General features: G+C 48.6%; 1 protein-coding gene across 4 annotated transcripts in view; it reads right to left on the bottom strand.

The window, feature by feature from the left end:
* The window catches only part of Ctbp2 (C-terminal binding protein 2), a 166761-nt gene that overhangs the window by 100436 nt on the left and 40996 nt on the right, over positions 1 to 25329 (bottom strand). For all 4 annotated transcript variants that reach the window (XM_004659260.3, XM_045156965.1, XM_045156961.1 and 1 more), the window contains exon 2: positions 14813 to 14911. The gene's annotated coding sequence lies outside the window, so the exon portion shown is untranslated. The remainder of the gene's footprint in view (positions 1 to 14812; positions 14912 to 25329) is intronic.

The following is a 25329-nucleotide window of genomic DNA, read 5'->3' as shown; positions in this document are numbered from 1 at the left end:
AGCAAGTCATCTAACCGCTGAGCCATGTCTCAGCCCTGTGCACATTCAGACTGCATGTGTGTGCGCTGAAGTGTGTGCACAACTATCCACTCGTGGGCTTATGAAGAGGCACTCATGAGTATGTACAGAAGGGTTTGCATGTGTGCGCATCCAAACATGCCTGCAGGCGGTCATGCACAAACAGGCACCGGCAAGTCCAAGTCTCAGTGGCAGGCCCTCGTTTTACTGCCAGAAGAGCTAGATGCAAAGACATGGTTGGGGGAGCGAAGAGGAGCCACAGAGGCAGGTAGGCGCTGTTCAGACAGGGCTATTCCGTATCTCTCTCTTTTATATGAACGTCAACCCACACAAAGACACCAGAAATTGGAATGGTGTGAAACCAGAGTGGGCTGCACTTTGGCGACAGGCTTGGGAATCTGAAGTCCATTTCCTCCCATGCTTCTAGTGACAGTGACGCCCCCATCCCATCATTGGTGGTTGAGAATTAATGCTGAGAGAACACAAGAGTCAGCCCGGGGGGACTGGAGATATGTCTGTCCGGTTGCGCATACGAGGGCCAAGCCAGAGGGAGGCGGAGGGGCCACAGATTCATCCTGAAATGAACAAAACTAGACAGACCCTGGGGCATGTGAGCTACCCTTCTGTGTCAGCCCACCAGGAGCTCTGCCATACAGGCCAAGCCCAAGAGGCTCCTACTGGCCTGGGCAGGATAGCTGGGTATGTGGGGGACACAGCCTCAAGCTCCGTGACCATGAGCAATTGCCACTGGAGACCCCTTTGTTGGCTGTTTGTGAATGTAAGGTGTCACGGAGACAGACTAGAGTGACCTGCGCCCAATCTCGCATTACAGCCACAGTGCAACTGTTTGAAGGAGGAGGTGGAAAAGCAGAATGTGAGCCCAGACCCAGGCCCAAGCCCAGATTCAAACCCCACCTTGGTTCCCGTCAATTATCAAATGTCAACATGTCTCCCTTCTCTGTTAACAGAAAGGCATGATGAGTCTATACGCTCCAGTTCCACAGGACTGCACCACAGGCCCAGGCCCACATGTCCACTTGCACAAAATCATAGCACATGGACCTTCCTCTCTGGGAACAATTGCTAGACCACTCCTGGCCTTCCAAATAAACAAGTCCTCTTCTCGCCTGGGAATCCAACTCTGCCTGGCCTTCAGGCTTGAGCCCACCAATCACAAGGGGGCCACTACACCATATTTGTATGGAAATGAGCTTCTGAGCTGCTAGGCTGCCCCGGCTGAACAGGAGCTCAAAGGTCCCCAGCTAGAAGGGGAAGTGGCACATTCATGAATGACAGAAGGATTACAAGGCCCAGTCCCTTTGTCTGAACCCATTTCTGTAGCCAGTCTGTCTAGGCAGTATGTCCTGGCTCTTCTTAGGTTTTACACAGTCTCAGTCCCAGGTTGAAAGCACCAAAGTAAATAAATGAAAAATCAAATTCCACAAGGCCATGCCCTGGAGGACATAGCAACTTTTACCAAGATCCCATGCAAACACGTCAAACCTTTCTGTGCTGAAGAACGGAGGCTATTAACTGGGTTACGGGCACAGCCAGATGTTGCCTGCTTCTAAAATCCCCAAATAGATCAATTAGCATATTATAAAGAATTTACTTCCATTCTCCCTTGACAGATCATCAACGCCAAAACACAATGCTCAGTTTGATGTAGCAAGAGATGCTGGGTTAACTGCAAAACAGCAGCGAAAGAAAGTGGTATTTATAATGATTAGACACCTAATTAATTCTAAGAGTAGAATGTCAAAAGCTATGCATGCATTTCTGTGGTAACCAAAGCTCAACATCAAACAAGTCACTTCTGCTCTGTGAAGTAGAGCCGAAACATGTTCCTAACATTGGTACCCAGCGCGGGTCTGTTCCAATTGCTTTCCAGGTACATTGTTGGGAACATGTGTAGAAAAATAAGGAGGGGGGGGAGGGGGGCTGAAGAGATGACTTAGTGATTAAGGCACTTACCTGCAAAGCCTAAGGATCCAGGTTCCATTCTCCAGTTCCCACATAAGCCAGATGCACATGGTGGTGCGTGTATCTGGAATTCATTTACAGTGGCTGGAAATCCTGGAGCATCCATTTTCTCCCTCCCTCTCTCTCTCTCTCTCTCTCTCTCTCTCTCACACACACACACACATATATCAATCTATGTTTCTTTCTGTTTAAAATTTTTCAAAACAAAAAAAAAAGGAAAGAAAGAAAGAAAAAGAAGGGGCTGGAGGGATGGCTTAGCAGTTAAAGCCTTTGCCTACAAAGCCAAAGGACTCAGGTTTGATTCCCCCGGACCCACATTAGCCAGATGCACAAGGGGACACAAGCATTTGGAGTTTATTTGCAGTGGCTGGAGGCCCTGGCACACCCATTCTCTCTCACTCTCTCGTTCTGTGTCAAACCAATCAATAAATAAAAATATTTTTTAAAAGAAACATAAGGAAGGGCTTAGAGTAAATAGACAAGCACACACACTAAATTAGGAGTAACAACTTTTATCATTAAAAAAAACTTTATGACTGGAGAAATGGCTTAGTGGTTAAAGCACTTTCCTGCAAAGTCTAACAACCTAGGTTTGATTCTCCAGTACCCATATAAAGCCACATGCACAAACAGGTGCATGCATCTGGAGTTTGTTTGCAGCAGCTAGAGGTCCTGGAGCACACATTCTTTCTGTCACTCTTCTACCTATCTCTGCTTGCAAATAAAATAACTTTAATACAATATGTGTAAGTATTAACAGGGTTTTAGGATGGATATCCATCCCCTACTGTGGCAATCAACTTAAGTGTAAAGGCAGAAATTCTCAAGCTCCCATCATGTGAAAAGATCTGGAGCCTTTTGTGTCTCTGCAACTGATTGAGGGTGGGGGAGGGGGAGGCTAATTCTAAGACAGACAAAGATATAATGACATTCTTACTCTATGAAACTCGAAGTAGTTCCCTTACTTGTATGCTTACGCAGGATCCTTGGGGAGGGAGAAGTGGAAGAGATAGGGCCAAGAATAAACAGAAGAGGAACATGTGAAACCATATATGCAGAGTTGTCCTCCCCCGTTTTTCTAGAATTCTCTTCCTAGATTGCAAATCAAAATCTGCATTTAAATAGAAGATTTTTAATGTAGAAAGGAGGAAGCCCTAGGGTACAAAGGTATTGCATTCAATATCTATGGGCACAACATTGCATTTAAAATGAGATGTGGCATTTTGAAACTTACTGAATATATTACATACTGCCAATTGTCTTGTTATTACTATTTTTACTAAATTTTCCTATCTTAATAGGTATGTTTCTTTTACAGCTAGGGCTGTTAATAAAACTAATGTGATATTACATCATTCTATCAATTTAATCTTGAGAAAAGATTACGCGATCCCAGATCTCAAAAGCTGTGGGCTCTGATAATTCCAGCCATTATTCAGCGTGAAATTCAAACAGTCTGAATTCATTAACATCGGTTGTTACAAATCTGCATTTTTAGACTTTGCTGTAAAAATGCAGGAGTCCAAACCCAGTGACCTGAATCTAACAGCCTTTCATGTGAAGTGGTCATGTTCTCTAGCTTTCCCCAGTGTGGATATTGGGACAAGGCCCAATGTCCTTCTCTCCTAGGCTAAGGAAGGATGGCAGTTACACCAGCTTCAAGCCCCGGAGCCCCAAATCCAGGTGCTGGGATGACCTTTAAGGAAAAAGCACAGATAATAGCGTAGGCTGTAAGAGCAGCACCGTGTGATGGCTTTAACGTCTAACCGTGAAGTGTGCAGTTCTCCATCACATCAAGAAGCAACAAGAAGGCCCTCATGAGCTGAGAGACTTTGAACTTCCAAGGCTCTTAACAATCAAAAGTATTTCTTTTTCCTTTAGAAATCACACAGCCTGCCGGGCGTGGTGGTGCACGCCTTTGTTCCCAGCACTTGGAAGGCAGAGGTAGAAGGATCACCGAGTTTGAGGTCAGCCTGAGAATACATAGTGAATTCCAGGTCAGCCTGGGCTAGAGCAAGGCTCTGCCTCAGAAAAAAACGAGGAAAAAAAAAAAATCACACAGCCTGTGATTATGTTAAGATAGCAGAAAATTGAGGGTTCCGCAGTTTACGGAGAACTCCAGAGAAAATGTACCTTATTAACAGGTGTCCACTCTACAGCACACACCTGTCATGGGAGCGGGTGGCCAGGGCACAGCCACATAGAGCAGTGTATCCGCTCTGCTGCAGCGTATCTCTGTGTGGCTCAGACCAGCACATTCTCACAATGGTGAGTATGAACTGGACTCACCTGGAAAAGCATAAATCCCACCAGGCTAATGGAAAAAGAGTATAACATACCCTATCTCCCCAATTTCTAGGAACATACAAAAAAATACTGTGAGAAAAATGAAAGTTCAAATCTTTTTGCATCTACTGAGGTGTTTCTCTTTAATTTTTATATTTATTTGAGAGTGACAGACAGACAGAAAAAGAGGCAGACAAAGAGAGAAAGAGAGAGAGAGAGAGAGAGAGAGAGAGAGAGAGAGAGAGAGAGAGAGAGAGAATGGGCGCCAAGCCCTCCAGCCACTGAAATCAAACTCCAGATACATGTGCCACCTTGTGCATCTGGCTTACATTAGTATTGGGGAATCAAGCCTTGAACTGGGGTCCTCAGGCTTCACAGGCAAGTGCTTAACCACTAAGCCATCTCTCCAGACCTCTACAGAGTCGCCCCCACGCCCCGAGGTAGGATCTCACTCGAGCCCAGGCTGACCTGGAATTCACTATGGAGTCTCAGGCTGGCCTCGAACTCTCGGTGATCCTTCTACCCCCGCCTCCCTAGTGCTGGGATTAAAGGCATGCACCACCACGCCTGGCTCCTTTGCCAAGTTTTTATTACCACTGACCACAGGTGCTGCCCTGACCACTGTCTGCAGCTGGGGTACTCCATCCCCATGCTGAGGCTATGGCAGTGAATTTAATGTGGCTGCCACTGATGAGGACAGCAATGTCAACGATGATGCTCGGGTTGGTAGTCTTTCTTTCCTACATCCTTACAGATACTCACTAAGTCCTGGGTAATTCCAGCGGGGGGGGGGGGGGGGGGGGGACAGAGGTCATGCACGCCACAGTGTGTGCGGAGGTCAGAGGTCAACCCCAGGATGCCCATCCTCACCTTTCACCTTGAGACAGGTTCTCTCTGGTTTTACTGCTACAAGCATGCACCACTCGTGTGCAGCTACTGCCTTTAACCACTGCGCAATCCGCCCGGCCCATCAGTAGTCTGCCATCGAATCCCAGCAGCTATGAGATTTAGCACTACTGTGAACTCCATCGGAGGAGGCATGAATCTGCGGGCACCAAGCTCAGAAAGGCTTAGTTCTCCCAAGGTCAACACCACCAGGAGGCCATGGTCCGGGGCAAGGGTTTCTTAACCATGCCACCAGGACTCTGCCTTCCACCCATCACCATGGCCTTGGAATCTTTACATTCCTGTGCAGACACCAGGGAGAAAAGCCAGAGTCCCCCAGGCTGCTGGAGGGAGCGAGTGTTCAGATGCGATTCCACGCGGAAGAGCGGAGCTGCTTCCAAGCCAAGACGCGCGCAGCATCAATCTGCTGTTTAAACAGAGCGCAGAAGGCTTTCCGGCTTTAATCAGTGCTGCCCCTCAAGCCCGGGGGAGATGAGAGCACAAATCAATACGGATGCTCCTTCTAGAGGAAGCTACAGCCTGGCGCTGTGGTTTGGAGGTCATTTCTGGCGGTAATTAGGGAGCAGCAGTGAGTAGCAATTGAATTATGAAAAGCCAGGAGTACTGTATTCTCATCCAAGTGAAGGTTTCAAACAATCACGGGACTGGGCCGTCGGTCATACACACACACACACACACACGCACACGCACACACGCACACACGCGCACGAAACGTTAGCTCCCGGGTCTCTGAAGGTGACAACACAGGCAGCCGACATACTGGCCCCTGAAAAAATTTGACACACGTGAGCTTTGTGCCCAAGGGGACCGAGGCTAGGGACTGGGAAGGCAGCAAGCGCTTGTGCTGTCCTCACGTGGGGACAGTCGGAGCAGCAGAGACACAACCCCTCTTTATCCATAAAGTGGCACAAGCCCAGCACCCTCAGATGATGGGAGAGTATAGCTAGGTCCTCATGCCACACAGGGCTCTGGGTCCAGCTACACGCCCCCCCCCCCAATATCCACATGCAGGAAGCCAGGTCATGACTCAGTAGGAACCACATGAACATGGCTGTATTCTCCCAGAATGTTTACGGTGCCCTGAGCAGCTAGTGTAACCTGCTGGTTTGCCTTCTGTCTGCAGAAAATGTTCAGCTAATACGTAGCAACCCCGTATTCCTAACAGATGCTGGGATGGGTCCCTGCTTATGTCCAGCCCACTTCACACCTCCACGGCCCCACTGCAGCCTGGACACTCAGAGGCAGCCAGGTGGGGTCACTGCAAGCCTGCCTGTCACTCCAGCACTGAGAAAGCAGATGCGGGAGAATCCCAAGTTGGAGGCCAAACTGGCCCATATAGTGACACTCTGTCTTTAAAAAAAAAAAAGTGTAGTCTCTTTCTTGGGGTGGGGGAGCGGGGGAGCCACGTTTCATGTAATTCAGACCACTAAGCCAAAAAAGTAGACCTGTCATGTATAGAAAATTAAATCGCCAATAAATAAGTGAACGGACACTGTTCTGCCCAAGGAAGCCTTGAGAGAAACACTCTGGAAGGTTCTATGTTAACACAATGCTGTCCTTTCCTCGGAGTTAGTTTCCACGCTTTGACTGCTTGAGGAATGAGTGTTCTAGTCAGAAGAAACCAAACTCCTTAGCTGCTGGTCAGCAGCGCCCCCCAACCAGTCCACTTGTCACCTTCCGGAATTCAGGGAGACTTGGTGACAGCACAGTCCAGCAAGGGCGGGCCGCCAGACAGGAGGCTGAGAGTCCCGAGGGGCAACCGGGGCTGTGAGCTCTAGTGGAGCAGCACAGACCTAAGGACCCAGGGCGCGCTGGGCTCGGGGTTCCCCTGAGACACACACCGCGGCCCTCGGTGCCTTCGACTTGTTATTCCGGAGTTCCGAAATGTGGAAGTGGATTTTGACTTTGGTCAGCACATGGGCCTGGACACAGCGTGATGAGTGGGAAAGGAGTGAACCAGCCCGAGGCTCTGGATGCTTCTCTACGGTGCCACGAGTAGACCTTGCTGCCCTCTGCCCACCACGACCCCATGGAGACAAGACACGGCAGATGCTCCCACCCAGGATGATGCAGGTTCGCTTTGAGTTGAACAATGGACAGCTGAGCCAGAAAAGCCAACGTGGCCACAGATAAGGTGTCCAGGGACTAGGCACAGGAAGCAGATGGCCGTTAGCAGCATTCTCACTTTCCACCAATCTCCATCAAAACAAAGTGTGTAAGTGAGACATCTCTATCGCACTTTCCAAGGCTCACGGCGGAAGAGGTGGTGGAATACATGTAAGGGCCAAAGGAAGGGGAGGCCGGCTGCTGACAATGCTGGCATCCAGACACAAAGTGGCCTTGATATTCATGACCTCACAGTGGCTGACACTATCCACACAAGGCCTGCATAATAAGAGGGGGGGAAGTGGTGGCTTTTGATCCCAGCACTTGGGAGGCACAGGTAGAGGATTGCCGTGTACTGGAAGGCCACCATGGGACTAGTGAATTCCAGGTCAGCCTGAGCTAGAGCGAGACCCTACCTTGAAAAACAACAAGGGTTGGAGAGATGGCTTAGCAGTTAAGCGCTTCCCAGTGAAGCCTAAGGACCCCGGTTTCAGGCTCCATTCCCCAGGACCCACATTAGCCAGATGCACAAGGGGTACACGTGTCTGGAGTTCATTTGCAGCGGCTGGAGGCCCTGGTGCACCCATTCTCTCTCTCTCTCTGCTTCTTTCTCTCTCTGTGTCACTCTCAAATAAATAAAATAAACCAAAAAATTATTAAAAAAGAAAGAACAACAAAAATTAATGCCATTAAAATAGAGGAGGGGGCTGGAGAAATGGCTTAGCATTTAAGGCACTTGCCTGTAGAACCTAGTGACTCAGTTTGATGCCTCAGTGCCCATGTAAAGCCAGATGCAAAAAGTGGTACCTGCACCTGGAGTTCATTTGCAATGGAAGCCCTAGTGTGTCCATGGTGTATCTCTCTTCTCTCTCTCACAAATAAAAAAAAAAATCAAAAAGAGAGAGACTACGTAGAAAGAAGGGACTGAGTGGAAAGTGGGGTTGAGAGGGAGAAAATGAGGAATGTTGGGAGAGGATTAAGATCATGGTACTATGGTAGTTGTCAATAAAAAGTTAAAAAAAACCTAGCTACAGATGATTGGGCTTCTGCGTGAGAATGAAAATACGTAGTAGCAGAGTCCAGTAAGTTAAAAGGGAGACATAAAGGGAAGAGAAAGGAAGGGAGGAGGGTACTTAATAGGTTGATATTGTATACATGTAAGTACAATGATTGTGATGGAGAATGGAATTTCAAAGGGGAAAGTGTGTGGGGGGGAATTACCATGGGATATATATTTTTTTAATCATGGAAAATGCTAATAAAATTTAAAAAAAAAAACAAACAGGGCTGGAGAGATGGCTTAGTGGTTAAGACGCTTGCCTGCAAAGCCAAAAGACACAGGTTCAATTCCCCTGGACCCACATAAGCCAGATGCACAAGATGGCACATGCATCCAGAGTTCATTCACTCTGTCAAATAAATAAATAGAAATATATTTGGATAAGAAAATAGTAGTGCAACACCACCAGCAGAAAGCAAGTCCTTCTCAAGTGGCTCAAACTGCAGGCTCACAGGGACACAGGAAGCCTGCAGAGCACGGCCCTTGGAAGGAGCCACTGTGGACGGCGAGCGCGTCCATGTACGGAGACTGGAAATCCCACTGCCCACCATGCACTCTGGATGGCCCGTGGCGGTACACTGATTTAGTCCTCGTCCACAAACTTATTTCTTGTAAACAGAACACTGCTGAGAAATTGAGGTGCTTGAGCCCCAGGCCTAAAGAAGCCACCTCATATAATATGTATAAATGTTGCCATTCCGGCTGTTTCTCGGGCTAAGTTCAGAAATACGTCCCTTCCCTACCTTCTACAAGTGACCACTCGGGGAAGACACTCTCATGGCCTAGCTGTGTGGCCACCCACAAAACCTGGTGAATTACGCAGCATTTTCTTTTAAAGCCTGCTATTTATCCTTAACTGGTGTAAATCTAGGGGAATTATCTTAATTGCTATGTGGAAAGAAGGAATTGCAAAAGCATTCAGTTAACAAGAAGACTTTATATGTAGCAGCTTGGGGCCAGGTGGGAGTTGCCAAGTTTGCCAAAAATAAACAGATCAATCAATAAATAAAGCAGATGTGCTCCCCTGGAGGGCGTGAGCCTCGGCAGTGAGGGAAGTGGCTTCTTTCTGCCCATGATGAGGACTGGGGTCCGCCTTCCCGGAGGGCGGGGAAAATCGCTGCTGTTCCTGCAGATGAGGCTCCACATAGCACATTTGGCTCTCTGCTCAGGGAGCCAAGGTGAAAATGGGGCCAGGAGATGGTGAGTGTTACCACAACGTTAAATCCCAGCATGCTCTAGTGCGCTGTTAGAATCTTTTTTTTTTTCCTTGAGTTAGGGTCTTACTCTAGCCCAGGCTGACCTGGAAATCACTATGGAGTCTCAGGGTGACCTTGAACTCATGGTGATCCTCCTACCTCTGCCTCCCAAATGCCGGGATTAAAGGCGTGGGCCACCACGCCCGGCTAGAATTTCTTTTCTTTACAGCTTGTTTTACTTATTTGTGCGTGTGCTCATGCACCAAGGTCTCTTGCCGCAGAAAACAGAGCACCAGATGCTTGTGCCACTCTGCTCCCCCCACCCCTGCAGAGGTAGGGTCTCACTATATAGTCCAGGCCAACCTGGAATTCACTATGTAATCTCAGGGTGGCCTCGAACTCATGAGGATCCTCCTATCTCTGCCTCTGAGTGCTGGGATTAAAGGGGTGCACCACCACGCCCAGCTTTGTGCCACTTTCCATGTCAGGCTTCATAAAGGAAGTGCTTTATTGTGATGGGGAGGTAATATGATGGAGAATGGAATTTCAAAGGAGAAAGGGGGGGGGGATTAACATGGGATTTTTTTTATAATCATGGAAAATGCTAATAAATTTTCTTAAGTGAAAAAAAAATAAAGGAAGTGCTTTAACCACTCAACCATCTTCCCAGTCCTTTTGTGTGTGTGTGTGTGGGTGGGTGTTCAAAGAAGGGTCTCACTTTAGCCCAGGCTGACCTGGAACTCACCACTATTAGAATTTTGCTTTCACTTAAGCTGTATCAAGTTCAAAGTTACACCCTTTACAATCAGACAAATACTTGGAATTTCAGAAAGGAGGCATGCCCAGGGAGAAAAAAAAAATCAGCTGAAAGCACCTAAAATTGAGACCATGTTAAAAGAGAAAATGAAGCCGGGTGTGGAGGCGCACGCCTTTAATCCCGGCACTCGGGAGGCAGAGGTAGGAGGGCTGCCGTGAGTTCGAGGCCACCCTGAGAATACAGAATGAATTCCAGGTCAGCCTGAGCTAGAGTGAGACCCTACCTTGAAAAAACCACCACCATGCACAGGAAGAACCTTGACCCCTGCTACTAATCCTGGGTAGGAATACTTGATTAGGCTCAAACTGGAAGTCCCGTCTCCTCCTCTACACAAACACGTACACATCCTAACTAAACTTTCCTGTGGCAAGACAGGCCCCCCTTGTCACACTCTCCTTGTCACATTTACAGGACAGTCACGTGTCTCATGTGCATAGATGCGTTTCCCCACAGAACAGGGTCTCACTTCCTCAGCCTACTTACTACTTCGTGTGAGGCAGTAGTTCTGGGAGGTCTCAGGTGTGGCATAAGTCTTATGACCTGCCTGCCCAGGTCTCCACAGGGACATGAAGAGGCAGGGGACAGGATTCTACCTACAGCCAACTCTTAGGAGCAAGAAGCAGCTTGAAGCCAGAGCCCTACTCCCCATGGACCATATGCTGTCCCCTCACAAGTGATATGCTTGAGAAGCGAACCTTCCAGAACATCACAGGCCCCTACAAAGAGCCAGTCATACCACTGCAGTGTGTCTGGGATGGTTCCTCCCAGCAGAGGATGAGGGGAAATAGGTTCAGGTGGCTGCTGCAAACAGTGACCTCAAATTCAGGTCTGAGGAAGATGCCATGTGTGGATGAGTGGGTGTGAGAGTCAAATTCTTCACAGAGGGTCTCAGCCCTAGTCAGTGGGGACCCTGGGAAGAGACGCCGTGAGCACGTAAAGCCAGGTCCACAGTCAGGTGAGCTGCTTGCAAAAACCTCCACCACCAGGACTGACTCCACCATCATTTTACATAAGCTCAGCCAAGGGCATTAATGTGACTTTGCAGACAATCACCAAAAGCACTTCTTTTCCCTTGCCACGTCTGTTAAAATGACAAGATAATTGAATGGTGCTGCAAAAATCCACGTTTAATGGCAAAGTGGTGCAAGAAAAACCATGACTCAGATGACCTAAGGATGGAACTCTGCCAGGCTCTGGGAGGAGCCAGCAAGCCACCAGCACCAGGTGGTGGTCCCGGAAACAAGAGGCAACACACAGAACAGATAAGAAGGCGGGATGAAATGCGGTCGGTCTAGAGTCAGCATGTCACAAAATGAGCCTCCTTGGGAGGAGAAAGCCGATATGCATGAAACAAACTTTTTACAAAGGTCCACCAACCAAAACACCGAGTCTACTGCAACAGGGATAGAACTGTGTTATGTACACAAGTGCACAAAAAATGCTAAGACAGCAAAAGATCTATGAAGTCCCAACTGGGTTTGCCACCTTAGGCCGGGTCTTTGATGAGAACTGCAGGGCGTTTTTTTTTTCCCCCCTCTCTCTCTCTCCCTCCTCCTCCTCTGCCCACATCAAAAACAATGTCGAGACCACAGATCCTAACAGATGAGCTTCCTGGTTAGAAGCAGTGGACGGCCCTTTCTTTTGGCTACAACCCAAGCGGCCGAGGTCTTCTGTACTGGTGGCAGGCCAGGCATGAGGGGGTGGCTGCCACAGGCTAGGGTACAATCCGCAGGGCTTAGAGATGTGCCATCATGCATCGGGTTTTAAGAGTGGATATATCCTTTCTGAGGACTTGTGAGAACTTCACCCTTTGAGGTTCAGGTGAGTGTAGTCAGGAGAGCGGGTGGGAAATCGGGCCAATAGTGAGTGTGGGCTGCAGACATCCTCACGGCACAGTGACCGCCCTCTGAGGATGGCCAACTGGGGTGCCCCAGCCTCTTAATCTCTCCCAACCTCTCCATGACTCTACTCCAAGGCATGCCAAGAACACAGGAGGCGGGGATGCACCGTACAAGTACAAACAAACCTGGCACTCGGGGAAGCACTTGCTGATAGGAAGTGAGGTGAAATACTGGATACCCACTGCCAACTCTGTTCTCTGAGATAGAGACCAATGCTAAATAGGGTCTTAGAGTGCACCCAATGATTGAGTCCGGTGAGAAGGTCACTACCCAATCATTTTTGAGATAGGGTCTTGCGTAGCTCAGGCTAGCCTTGATTATGCTATGATAGATGAGACTGACTTTGAACTCCTGATCTTTGTGTCTCTACCCGCTGAACACTGGGGTTACAGATACGCACCCCCACAGCTAGATCAAACCCAGAGCTTCACATATACTAAGCAACCACTTACCTACAACCAACACCAGATGCTCCCCCACCCCCCGAGGTAGGGTCTCACTCGAGCCCAGGCTGACCTAGAATTCACTATCAGTCTCAGGGTGGCCTCGAACTCGCAACATTCCTCCTGCCACTGCCTCTCGAGTGCTGGGATTAAAGGCGTACGTCACCACGCCCTGCTCCAGACATATTTTTAATGTTTAAAAAGTCTGTTTTGGGTGGCTTAGCAGTTAAGTTGTTTGCCTGCAAAGCCAAAGGACCTTGGTTCATTTCCCCAGGACCTATCTATGTTAGCCAATGCACAAGGGGGCGCATGCATCTGGAATTCATTTGCAGTGGCTGGAGGCCCTGGCATGCCCATTCTCTCTCTCTCTGTCAAAATATTTTTTTAAGTCTGTTTCATCCTGACCTAGCATTCTCTTCTTTGGAAGAAAACATGTCCTAATGCCAACATGAGTAACTGAAACACACGAGGGTCCCTCTGAGGTGTCGCTCTGTAGCCACCGTGCTCCCCCAAGCCAGGTGAGGGCAGCCGTCCTTCTCGGTGCAAGGAGCTGTCCTGGGCAGAAGTGGATGTCTAGGGAGACATCTGTGGCCCCAGCAATCAATACAGGAAGGTCAGTGCACCATCCCAGGCCCACAGTGACTGTTTTCTGCATAAGTCCTGGGTGGGTAGATGATGGCACATGGGACTCCCTGGAAAAACAGGTGAGGTGTGGCCTGGAAAGGCAGTACTGAAGAAGGCTGACAGCGGCTCGCAAAAGTTCAAGAACGCTTCCAGTCCGTCACCCTCGCTAGTGCTAAGAACTCTGACTGGTTGTGAGTGCCATGGCCTGTCCAAGCATGCCTGGGGGAAAAACATCTGAAATTCCCAATGAAATTAAATCTTAGGAGGCATGGAGGTGAGGAGGGATGTGCCCGCCTACTCAATTCACAAAGAAGGCTTCCCTCCACACACCCAAAGGGCTACTTGCCTATGCGTGTCAAGCTAGTGGACACCTGCCGGCATAGGCCTGGGTCAGCTGGACTGCTGTTCCCAGCTCTGCTCCAGGGAAAAGGCAGTCACTCAGAGACATACGTTTCCAGTCCTCAATCCCCTCAGCCTGGAAACCAAGTGTTCAGTGGAATGCGGGACTCTAATTTCTAATTGTCTCTAGCTGCTCAAGGAGCTGAGCTGGAGGCTGCAATGGTAACCTGGACCTTCCTTGTAACCACGGGTTGGAGAGAAAGAGCATTGGGTAAGGCCTGCAGGTACCTTCCAGGTTTTGAATGACATGGTTAGTTCAAGGGGAAAATTAAAAAAAAAAAAAAAAACAAAAATACAGGAGGGGGTAAATAAATCAATCTTATCAAAGAAGCTGACACTTTGAGATGTTTGAGTAAGATCCACATTTTGTGCAAAATAGCTAAGGGCATGTTGAAACTAAACTCAGAACCACAGGCCTTGCTGCCCGCGCAGGACTGAACAGTTCCCAATCAATAACCTCTGCCCCACACTGAACACGTGCAGGCAGAATTGAATGCCTCCTCTGCCTACACCCACATTCCCAATCGACTGCCCCCGCCCCGGGGGAAAAAAATCATTAAATGTGCAAGACATCCCAGAGGCTGGCAACTCTGAAACTCTAAACTGATTATAAAGGACTGCCACAGCCAGCAAGCCCCTTTCTTTCTAACCACATCCACATACGATCTTACAAGTGATGGGGTGGCGTGAGACCATCTCCCTCTCCCTAATTCATTTTTATTCTTTTTAATTAATTCGTCGAGAAGCACTAACACTATTTCCATCCTGATTTGAGTTTCCTTGTAGGATAATTTCTGTTGACTTATCTCTATAGCAGCAGCAGCAGCAGCAGCAGGAATCACTTTCCACTGAACTGTATTGCTTCAGAGTTAATTACATGTATTTTGCTTTTGATAAATGAAAATACCAGATGCAATTAATTGAAAGACAATCAATATGACCCTGCTATTAGACATCCCGGTGAAACGTGCAGGAGCTGCTGGCGATCCACAGTCATCCACTAATTGAAAACGTATCCAAATGGGATTTGAGAAAACTGAACTTGTACCTGGAGATACTCCACAGTAACTTACCAATATGAATGCGTCCGCAAACTCTACAGTTCACGCGACGGGCTGTCTGTCTTCTTGATACAACTTCATCAGTTCACAACCATTTACGTTGAGGAAACCCTGAGAACAGAAAGTCATCAAATCAGTGAGGTGGAGGCAGTGATTCCGTTTACATCTATCCATTCTTTCATCACATCTTTTCAATGCCTTCAACTCCAAGGCACCAGCCATTATCAAATAGTTTCATCCGAAATACTATGTGTCTCACTATAGTCACATAGCAGATCAGATTAAACAACAAATGAATCCTGTCCATCCACTCTGACATGAAGCTAAGTGTGCAAAACTGAAGGTGAGACTGTGTCATGGCTGTAAAAATGTCACGTGGCTTCCTTTTATATCTCGAGCATAGAGCAGAGCACCCAAGGAACAGACAATCAGTATCTTTAAACAGAAAGTACTACCAAGTGGTCTAAGAAATAAGAGTTATGAAATGCATTTCCTAAGCCCGTGGTCTATAAGGGCATTAGCATAAACGCTGACAGCTGCTAATCTACAGTGAGTCTGACGAGCCGTTGCAGCCTTCCATTAATAGGAGGCATTTTAACTCACTACCGAAATTGATTACTCAGTTAAGAATTCAGTCCTAATGTTCAATAAAATTGCACTTTCTTGCAAATGCAATGTGAAAAGGGGGTGACACACCAACAAGCACTCCCGTTTATTTTACCTTGGAAGAAAGGGGAGATACAGGGCACATCCCTGTCACCTGACCGACTTCTTCTCGGGCATGCACCTGGAGGGGGTGGGCAGGGAGGCCGGACCGTGGCTGATAGATCTCGCCAGCAAGTACAGCAGGGGTCTTTCCTATGGCTTGTCTGTGAGGGTGGGCTCCCACATGTTGGAGGAAGCTTCCAGTCTTCTAAAAGCTACTGCTCTTACTCATGGACAACCGGGTTCAAGCACTCGGTTGCTAGGCCAGGAAAAGGCCAGAAACCACTGTAACCAGCTTCCCAGCCAGCCTCTGCTTTTCCAGCCTTTCCGATCTTAAATGGCTGGGAGTTCTAACACAACCTCTCTTCCTATAAAACGAGGAAGCTTTGCAACACACCTAAGGTCAAGAAACAATTCACTGAGCACTGAATCCCCAACACCTGAAAACTCACACTTTTCCGCTTAAGGAAGGCGCGCTAAGTATATATTCCCGCCTCAGGTTCAGGGGAGAGACCGGAGCCCGGCAAACCGGGGACTCCCGGGCCACAGGCATCTACCGCAGCCGAAGACCATCCTCGGGTTGGCGGAGCGTGTCTGGCCAACTCCCAAGCGCTCTTTCTTTCAGCCCCGTCTCCTAGGCCTGCATTACTGCCCTCCCTGCTCGAACCGTTCGTTAGATGCCCGGAGCACATTTTAATCATCTTTGGGAGAGAAGATGGAAACAAGGGCTGGAGAGATGGCTTAGCGGTTAAGCGCTTGCCTGTGAAGCCTAAGGACCCCGGTTCGAGGCTCGATTCCCCAGAACCCATGTTAGCCGGATGCACAAGGAGGCGCACGCATCTGGAATTCATCTGCAGTGGCTGGAAGCCCTGGTGCACCCATTCTCTCTCTCTCTCTCTCTCTCTCTCTCTCTCTCTCTCTCTCTCTCTGTTGCTCCCAAACAAATAAATAAAAATAAACCAAAATAATTTTAAAAAAAGATGGAAACAAATATTTGATAATTATATAACAGCTTGTCCCCATGTAGCCTGGCTCGCCCTAGCTTGCCATGGCTTCCCTGCCCTGTTGTTAATGCTCTGCATGGTAGGCATGAAAATGCTTATGTCTGTATGTATGCATATGTAGCCATAAACATTTTATAAAGCCATAAAAATGCGTAATAAGGAATTTTCAAAAAGAAAAGACGTTTTCTTTTTTTTTTAATTTTATTTATTTATTTATTTATTTGAGAGTGACAGACACAGAGAGAAAGACAGATAGAGGGAGAGAGAGAGAGAATGGGTGTGCCAGGGCTTCCAGCCTCTGCAAACGAACTCCAGACGCGTGCGCCCCCTTGTGCATCTGGCTAACGTGGGACCTGGGGAACCGAGCCTCGAACCGGGGTCCTTAGGCTTCACAGGCAAGCGCTTAACCGCTAAGCCATCTCTCCAGCCCAGAAAAGACGTTTTCAAAAGCATCGCTTCACAGCTGGGTGTGGTGGCTGGAGAACGGGGAGGGCGGCGGCAACAGCACTGCCATCCCTCTGAAAGGAAAAAACAACTGGGAGGCAAAACTTAGCAATTCTATGACACTACTTCTTGATTCTTTCTTCCCTGTGGTTTTTCAAAGTAGGGTATCATTCCAGCCCAGACTGACCTGGAATTCACTACATAGTCTCAGGGTGGCCTTGAACTCACGGCAATCCTCCTATCTCTGCTGGGATTAAAGGTATGTGCCACCATACCCAGCCCTACTTCTTGATTTTTAAAGAGAGATCTTAAGAGGAATACAGTAACATGCTCACATTTTGTCTAATCTCAGTGGTTAGTGGTACAGACTTGAGATTCTCCACAGTAAAACTCATCAAATAGGAAACTGACAGCTCTGCCTTGTAGAAGGCTTCACAGAGGAGGTGACATTTTATGAATTTCAAACTGGGGAACTGGGAAGCCTGAAGCCTATAGACTGAGTGAACAGTGACAGCTTACATAGTGGATTAAGGACATTAAAAGGCTTGGAAGGCTGTCAGGATCTTTAAGGCAAGTACCCATTGTTACTTCAAGGCTGGAAGAAGTACTTAAAACTGGAGGTACAGAAAAGCAAAAATCTCCAAGCAATACTTCTCTGAGCATAGCCTTGCCGACAGTGCAGCACGGAGCCCCAAGGATATGCCAGGGGAATTTCCTTGGCAGGGTTTCTCTAAGAACTTCCAGGAGTAGTCAGCCAGATGCAAAAATGCTTTTAGATGATTAAGTTCACCACTGCCCCTAATGCGAGGGTGGAGGGAGCCAGCCAGCGTGCCCACCGTCCCCAAGTTCACTCAGCTGCTTCCAGCAGAGGGTCCTGTTGGACCTGCGTCACCAACTTTCAAGAATGCAGAATTATCTACTACACCTCCCCTGGCCACACACAGTTTTGCCACGGCCAGTGACCAGGAGGGGCGCTGACAAGCACAGCTTCCAAAGACAGGGTGGTGCCCAGAGCCAGAGACGTCAGCACTATAGGTAAAGAGTGACAGCCTTCCACAGACGAGACATGACTCAGGGCACTTGGACTTTAATAGGCCAGGGTTCAAAAACAACAAAAACCAGCAGCAATCTCTGACCCACTGACACCCAGCCACGGGCACAGAATGCCACACACCCCAACCCAAACCCTAGGGCAGGACTCCATGGCCTCACCCCACAGCTTGGCAGTACAGAGATCGCCTGGCACCACAACTGGCCTGGAAGCTTCTTAGCTCCCATGGTTCGGGCGATGGCACTGGACACCAAGGTTTCCTCAGCATTCTCTTCACCTTCCAAAGGCTCTCATGCAACTGACCCTCTTGAGATGCCAGCCATTTGCAAACTGACAGTGAAGGCACACGAACACGGCACGGAACTGGCCCTCAGATGCTACAAAGATCCTATTCTCTTCCCTGCACAGAGCACATGCCCAGGTGGGCCCTGCTGGAAAGAAAAGACTCGTCTGAGCAGGACCCACGAAGGCAGAGCTCTCTGGGAGACTGACTCCTATCCTGAGACCCCCATGCCAGTCCCTCTCTTCGCTGGCAGCGCTGTCTCGGGGGAGACATCAGTGTGACACAAGGAAGCACAACGAGGAATCAAGAAGACTACCTACCATCGTGGCCGGTTGAATCCCAGCACTTGGGAGGCAGAGGAAGGAGGACCGCAGAGTTCGAGGCCTGAGACTACATAGTGAATTTCCGGAGCTAGAGTGAGACTCTACCTCAGAAAATAAAGAACCAAAAGAAAGGACTGCAATTGAGGATGTGTGGCTGTTTTTTAGCCCCTGAGAGCGAGTGGATTCTGGTTTTGACTGTCCAATGGGGAAAGCCGTGAAAGTGGCAATGTCTGTTCCAAGGCAAAACGCATACTTCAGGACTGAGCACCAGCGTGGCATCATCTGGGGTGATGGGGATGTGCCACTGCTGTGCAGGCACGCTTCTCCCCCCAGAACTCAGTTCTACTACTAGATCATAATAAATAAACCAGAGTAATTAACTGGGACACAACTACCCTTCATTGAGAGTAAAGGCAACGCTGAAAACTGACTCCCTTGGAGTCTCTCTGTATCCATGTGGACATCAGTATACTTAAGGTCAACACTTCATCATACCTCCAACCCAGGTCCAGCAGTGTTGACTTAAATGTCCTCTGGGCAGAAACTTTACAAACTCAGGCTTGGTGGAGAAATGTTTATGTTAATTCAATTATATGAAATATATTCGGCTGGCTTGAGTTGTCAGAATGTGAAAAGGCCCAAAAGCCAAAGATTTGAGAACTCTGCTCCTCAGATACAAGGGCCGCCAGCAGAAAACTGTAAGGCACACCTTGGAGCTTTGCCACTTCGTAAGAAAAATAAAATAGGATCTCTTCCCCGTGTTGACTCAGATGTAGCCAATTAAAAATGTCCACTCCTAGGTTCCATCTCTACTTAGCTTTTGACTTCTAACACCACATTGCTGAGCTAGGTGAAAGGAAATTGCTGTCCTGGGAGAGTTAGTGGGGTGTCAGGCGGTGGGATGGCAGGCAGCCCCATCCTTGGTGGCTTCCCAGGGTGTGCAAACAGGCAGGTAGAAGTCCTGTCAACAGGGACACGGGAAGGGCACTGATATCAGGGCTGGTGCCGGCCAAGATTTAAAAGAAAGAAAAGTCTCCATCCATGAGCAGCAACCCACACAGCCACATCACTTTGTGACCTCAGGCTCTGTTCCCACACCCAAAACTGCCCATCTGGCCAGGAAAGAGAAGGCAGCTGCTGTGAGCAATGTGACCTAGGCCCCCGGGACCCCGCTGCCATGTCTGTGGCAGTGAGAGAGCTACAGGCTCACTGGCCTCGCAGTCAACCCCACTCAGCAGAGTCTTGCTGGGCAGAGACTTTCTCAAGGAAGCATGGCCCGAGGTCTCAGGCAAACAACTCAGGCCGCCTTTCCAACCTGCATCCCAGGGCACCTACAGGCTAATCAACTGTGCTAACCCTGGTCTCTCATACTTCCTAACAATATCCTGGCCAGAAAGGAAGTGGTGCGGTACCCGCAGCTCCGAGATACTAGAGAACATACCAGAAATAGAGGAGAGAAGCCTTGGGGACCCAACTAGTGGAGACTTCAAACAAGCTGAGCATCCTGCTAGAGGTTCTTTCTCAGTCCCTTTCTGGCAGGTACCCACTGACAGTCTGAAGGGTTCAGGGGACATGGAGGGTGGGGGGAGAAGATCTCGGGATGCTCAGCCACAAACTGACACCACAGCAAGATGGTGCTCAATGCCAGTGGAACATAAGCTTCCACATTAGGGGAGGTGCAGAGAGAGCACACCTCCCTGCTCTACAGAGGCTGCAAGGCAGAGCCTCTGTCTGCAGTCAGGGCAGCACTGGTCATCGCCCTGGGGAACATCTCTGAAACCCTGGCATCCCGCCCCCTTGGCTACTCTATCCCTGAGAAACAATGAGGTGGGTGGTCAAGATTTACAGTGAAGCAATAAGCCATCTAGGGAAGGAAGGGACAGGGGAAGAAGAAATAGGGAAACTCTCTCCTGATACATTATACAGCTACAGAGAAACTGTTATACCTATACCAAATATTACTATGCAGAGATGAGTAAAATAGATTTTTATGGCTGGAAGGATGGCTTAGCGGTTAAGGCATTTGCCTGCAAAGCCAAAGAACCACGTTAAATTCCCCAGGATCCATGTTAGCCAGATGCATGCACAAGGTGGTGCATGTGTCTGGAGTTCGTTTACAGTTGGCTGGAGGCCCTAGTGTGCCCATTCTCCCTCCCCTCTTTCTCTGTCAAATAAATAAATAAAAATAACATGGTCTCTATTTTAAAATATTCCTCAGGGGGCTGGGAAGATGCTCAGTGCTTATGGCACTTGCCTGCAAAGCCTAATGACCAGGGTTCAATTCCCCAGTACCCACATAAAGCAGGATGCACAAAGTGGTACATGCATCTGGAGATCGTTTGCAGTGGCGAGTGGCCCTGGAACATGTGTGCCCTCCTTCCCTTCTGCTCCCTACCCCAACCATCTTTCCAGCCTCTGGAATTTCCTTTTTTAAGATGTACATGCATGCATAAGAGCCTAAGAGACAAAAAATATATCTGAAGTGTCACTTCTCCATGCTAACATTAAACATTAAAAACGACTTCTGGGAGCCAGGCATGGTGGGGCACGCCTTAAATCCCAGCACTCAGGAGGCAGAGGCAGAAGGATTGCCCATGAGTTCATGGCCACCCTGAGAATACAGAGTGAATTCCAGGTCAGCCTGAGCTAAAGTGAGATCCTACCTCAGAAAAGAAAAAGAAAAAAGAGAAAAAGAAAAAAAAGACTTCTGGGCTGGAGAGATGGCTTAGCAGCTGAGGTACTTGCCTGTGAAGCCTGAGGACCCAGGTTCAATTCCCCAGTACCCACGTAAAGACAGATGTACAAGGTGACACATGTGTCTGAATTTCATTTGCAGTGGTTAGAGGCCCTGGTGTGCCCATTCTCTCTCTTTCTATCTGCCACTTTATCTATATCTCTCTAATAATAACTTTTTAAATTTGTAAATAAATGACTTCTAAAGGCTGGGGAGAGACGGCTCAGTGGTTAAAAGATAATGCTTGGAAAGCCTGGTAGCCCAGGTTCGATTCCACACGACCCATGTAAAGCCAGACGCACAAAATGCCACATCCATCTATAGTTCATTGGCAGCAGCAAAAGGCCCTGGCACACCCATTCTCACTCACTCACACACACACTCTCTGCTTCTAAACTATTCATTTTTACTTTCTTTATACTCTCGTTTTTTGCATGTTCTACAAAAAGCGCACTTTTCCTGCTATCTAGAAATGACCAAAGTTTGTCCCTTTGCCTACGATTGTCAATGCAAATTGTGCAGAAACACAAAATGAGAACGGACAAGGTGTAAGAAGCTCTTCTCCAATGAAACCATGGGGAAGCAAACACGGGGACAGCTGAGCCGTGAGACACGGGACCCACAGCTGTGGAGGACCAGCGCCCCTGCACAGCAGGCAAGAAGAGTCTCCACGAGGGGATTCTCTAGGCCAGGGTTCATTCCAGGTTAAGACTGGCTCAAAAATCTAGACAGGATCCTTCTCATGACACAAAGACCAGTGACACCTACAACCTGGATGAACTTCAAAGAGAATTAAGCTGGGCGGGGACCGCCGACCTGCAAAGGCTCTGTATCCTATGACTGCCTTTCTGAAACGACAAAACTGAAATGGTGAACAACGGATTAGTGGCTCATGGGGGCAATGAAAAGGGCAGAACAACCCAAGTCCAGAACTCTTTTTTGAGCTGGGTCTGAGAAGTGAAGTCTGCTATATAATGTATTTATTTATGGATACACACATACACAACCATGGTTGTCACTGGCGGGCAGTCCTGGCCACCTGAAGGGGACCGGAAGACACTAAGGGAGAAGCCTACTACAAGAACACGACAAGCAAGTCACACTGGGGATTCTCAACAGTAGCTGTGTGTCGTGTGACTGTCTATTGCTAGGCTGTTACCAGTGGGCAGAGTAGAGAGGGTATGTGCCATCTCAGATCTCACCATATTACCGCTTCTGCTACACCTAACGTGTATCCGCGTTGAGTACAGGGTAAGACCTTTAGCTTAAAGATATAACAAATAGGTCTGTCCTGGCAGCTCACTGGCCAATGAGTGCTTGCCGAGAGCCTGTGGCAAGGACAGGCCCTGCTCAGAGGACTTGGGCCCTGGACTGGGCTTGCCGCCTTCCAGTTTCTGAACCTTGACCTTCTCCTACTGGTACTTTCCCGGGCCCAGGAAAGCCTACTTGGCTTGCTCTCTCTCGGCAGCTGCCAGCAGCCTGGGGCTCCTGAGGCCACACATGACAGAGGGCGCTTTACCTGGGGGCGAGATAAACAGAAAATGAGTCTCTGGGCAGCTAAGTGAGCCACTTGGGAACTGAGGAGTCCCTGACCCTGCCTGGCTGAACTGAAACTAAAGGCAACAGGCTGGAACAGGCTACCACTGCCCTGGCAGACACATACGGTCAGTCGTACGCTGGGCTGGCTGGCTTCCAGCACCCAGCTCACTCAAAGAAAGTTCTAGAGCTAAGACACCCTAGCAGATCTCTAGGGTCAAGAGAGCTGCCTGCCCCAGAGCAGACCCACAGTTATGTCCCTGTTCCTCCAACAGCCTGGGGACCCAGCTCCACATCAAGCTTTTGTACCAGGGGAAAGGTCTTTCGTGGCACTTGGTCTGCCCTCCCACATCCTCTGCTGCCTCCCTTTTAAGGAGAATTGGCCTCGCTGCAGCCAGCACTACCCGTAACTCCCTGCTGGTTCAAAGAATCCAAAAGAAGAAAATCACATGTGCTTTGTCAGTTCCCGCCTTCATTGTCTTCGGGCTTGCACTTTTCTCAATTCAACCCCCAAGAGTTTATCCTTCCTTTCTCTGGCACCAATAATGACAAAACCTCCCTGTCCCCAAAATTTTCCATGACATACAGTGCATAAGTTAAAAAAATTCATAATAATACTAATTTTTTTTCAGATGTTATCAGCCCTTAAGTGGCCATTTACTTGAGGAAGTGAGCCACGTTCAAACTGCAAGCATTGCTTGGCACCAAAGCAGCTGGAAGAAAATAACCAGGGAATCTTCCACACGACTAAAAATTACATTGTACATAAATTAAATATATAATTTGATTAAACATGTTTATGTCTTTGTGATGACATTTAAAATAGAAGTAATCATTTTCTCTTTTCTTTTGTAAAAAAAACCTCTTTCAAATATAATTCGAAGCTGTCAAACCAACCTTGGGCTACAGATCTTTTAAATGTCACATACCTTCAAAAGGAGATGGCAGTTTCCTTTAAATATGCAATTCCAAACAGAGCACTCTGAATCAAGAATATATTAAAATACACGGCTGGCATTTATCCCGATCTAAGTAGCACCCTCTCCTCCTCTCTTCTAGAAGACGGCTCAGACGCCCGGCAGGACTGTCTTTCTCTGGTCAAGCAGAACTGACAGTGTCACTGCAGCTGGCCACAACAACAGGCCCAATGCCAGGTCACACTCCTCATACCTTAAGGGGGCAAAGGTGTCCTGTGCTGACTCTGCCAGTCTCCCTCCCAGATGGCTCACTGAACTCTGGTGTAACCCAGTTTTGGCATAGCATCGATGGCCCAATTGTAAGCCGGAGTTAATCAGATGCAGGGAAAACTCCACACTCATTCTCATAACTCAGTGACCTACATATCCCGTTGCTTATTCGCCATCTCAGTGGCAAACACGACGCTATATTTAAACACAGCACAGATATATCTTTCTTGTAAAACACTCAGAGAAAAGAAGTTTTCTGCTCCAGTCCCCTTCCTCTCCTTAGTAAGGAAAGCAAGTCTTGCCAGCGCCCAGTGTCTGGGGAACTGAGGAGGAAGGAAGAGCCACTTCCCGAATGAAGCAGGGTTCGCTGCTGCTCCCCAGTACCCGACTCACAGGTAAGTGTTCAGGGAAGGAAAAAAACAATAGACCAAAGCCGCCAAGTCAGTTAAACACAGGTGACCAGCACGCCACCTATCAAGTGTCAGAGGTAAGTCAAGACAATGACGGAGCACTGCACTTTTCCTTAGAAGTGGGGATGGGCGTTGGGATTCTCTCACTACCAGAGGTGACAGGAAGGAGTTGGTCTGGAGGAAGACAGGTACCCTGAGTGGTGCCATCTCACTTAGTAGTTCACTCCAACCTGAGGAAGAAGGTGGGCAAGTTAGCTCCCACCCAATATCCGAAGGTGACAGAATGTGTGAGAAACAAGAGGACACACCCTAACCCTGCCCCAGTTGGAAGCAGACACCTCCCCCCCCCTCCCCCCCCCCCCCCCCCCCCCCCCCCCCCCCGGGAAGGAGAAGCCATATTTGGAGTGGAGGATGGAATCCACAGGATTCTGCCCTGTAGAACTGCAGGGAAGGCAACCATGTATGCCTTAGTGTACAGGGAATGTTAGGAGAGGGCTGGGTGGGCGTGTTTCCTTCTGTGGAGCAAGCACAGGGCCAGGAGACCAAAGACCACCTTGAGAACAGGTTCATCTAGGTGTGGTGGCATGGGCTTGTAATCCCAGTTCCTGGGAGGGAAACTAAGGCAGAGGAATTTAAGAACTTAAGCCCAGGGCTGGAGAGAAGGCTTTGCGGTTAAGCGTTTGCCTGTGAAGTCTAAGGACCCTAGTTCAAGGCTTGATTCCCCAGGACCCAAGTTTGCCTGATGCACAAGGAGGCACATGCATCTGGAGTTTGCAGTGGCTGGAGGCCCTGGCGCGCCCATTCTCCCACTCGTTCTCTCTCTCTCTGCCACTTTGTCTCTCTGTCTGTCGC

The sequence above is a fragment of the Jaculus jaculus genome, chromosome 1, assembly GCF_020740685.1.
Source record: "Jaculus jaculus isolate mJacJac1 chromosome 1, mJacJac1.mat.Y.cur, whole genome shotgun sequence".
Taxonomy (NCBI): domain Eukaryota; kingdom Metazoa; phylum Chordata; class Mammalia; order Rodentia; family Dipodidae; genus Jaculus; species Jaculus jaculus.
This window is presented reverse-complemented; position numbering and strand designations above follow the sequence as displayed.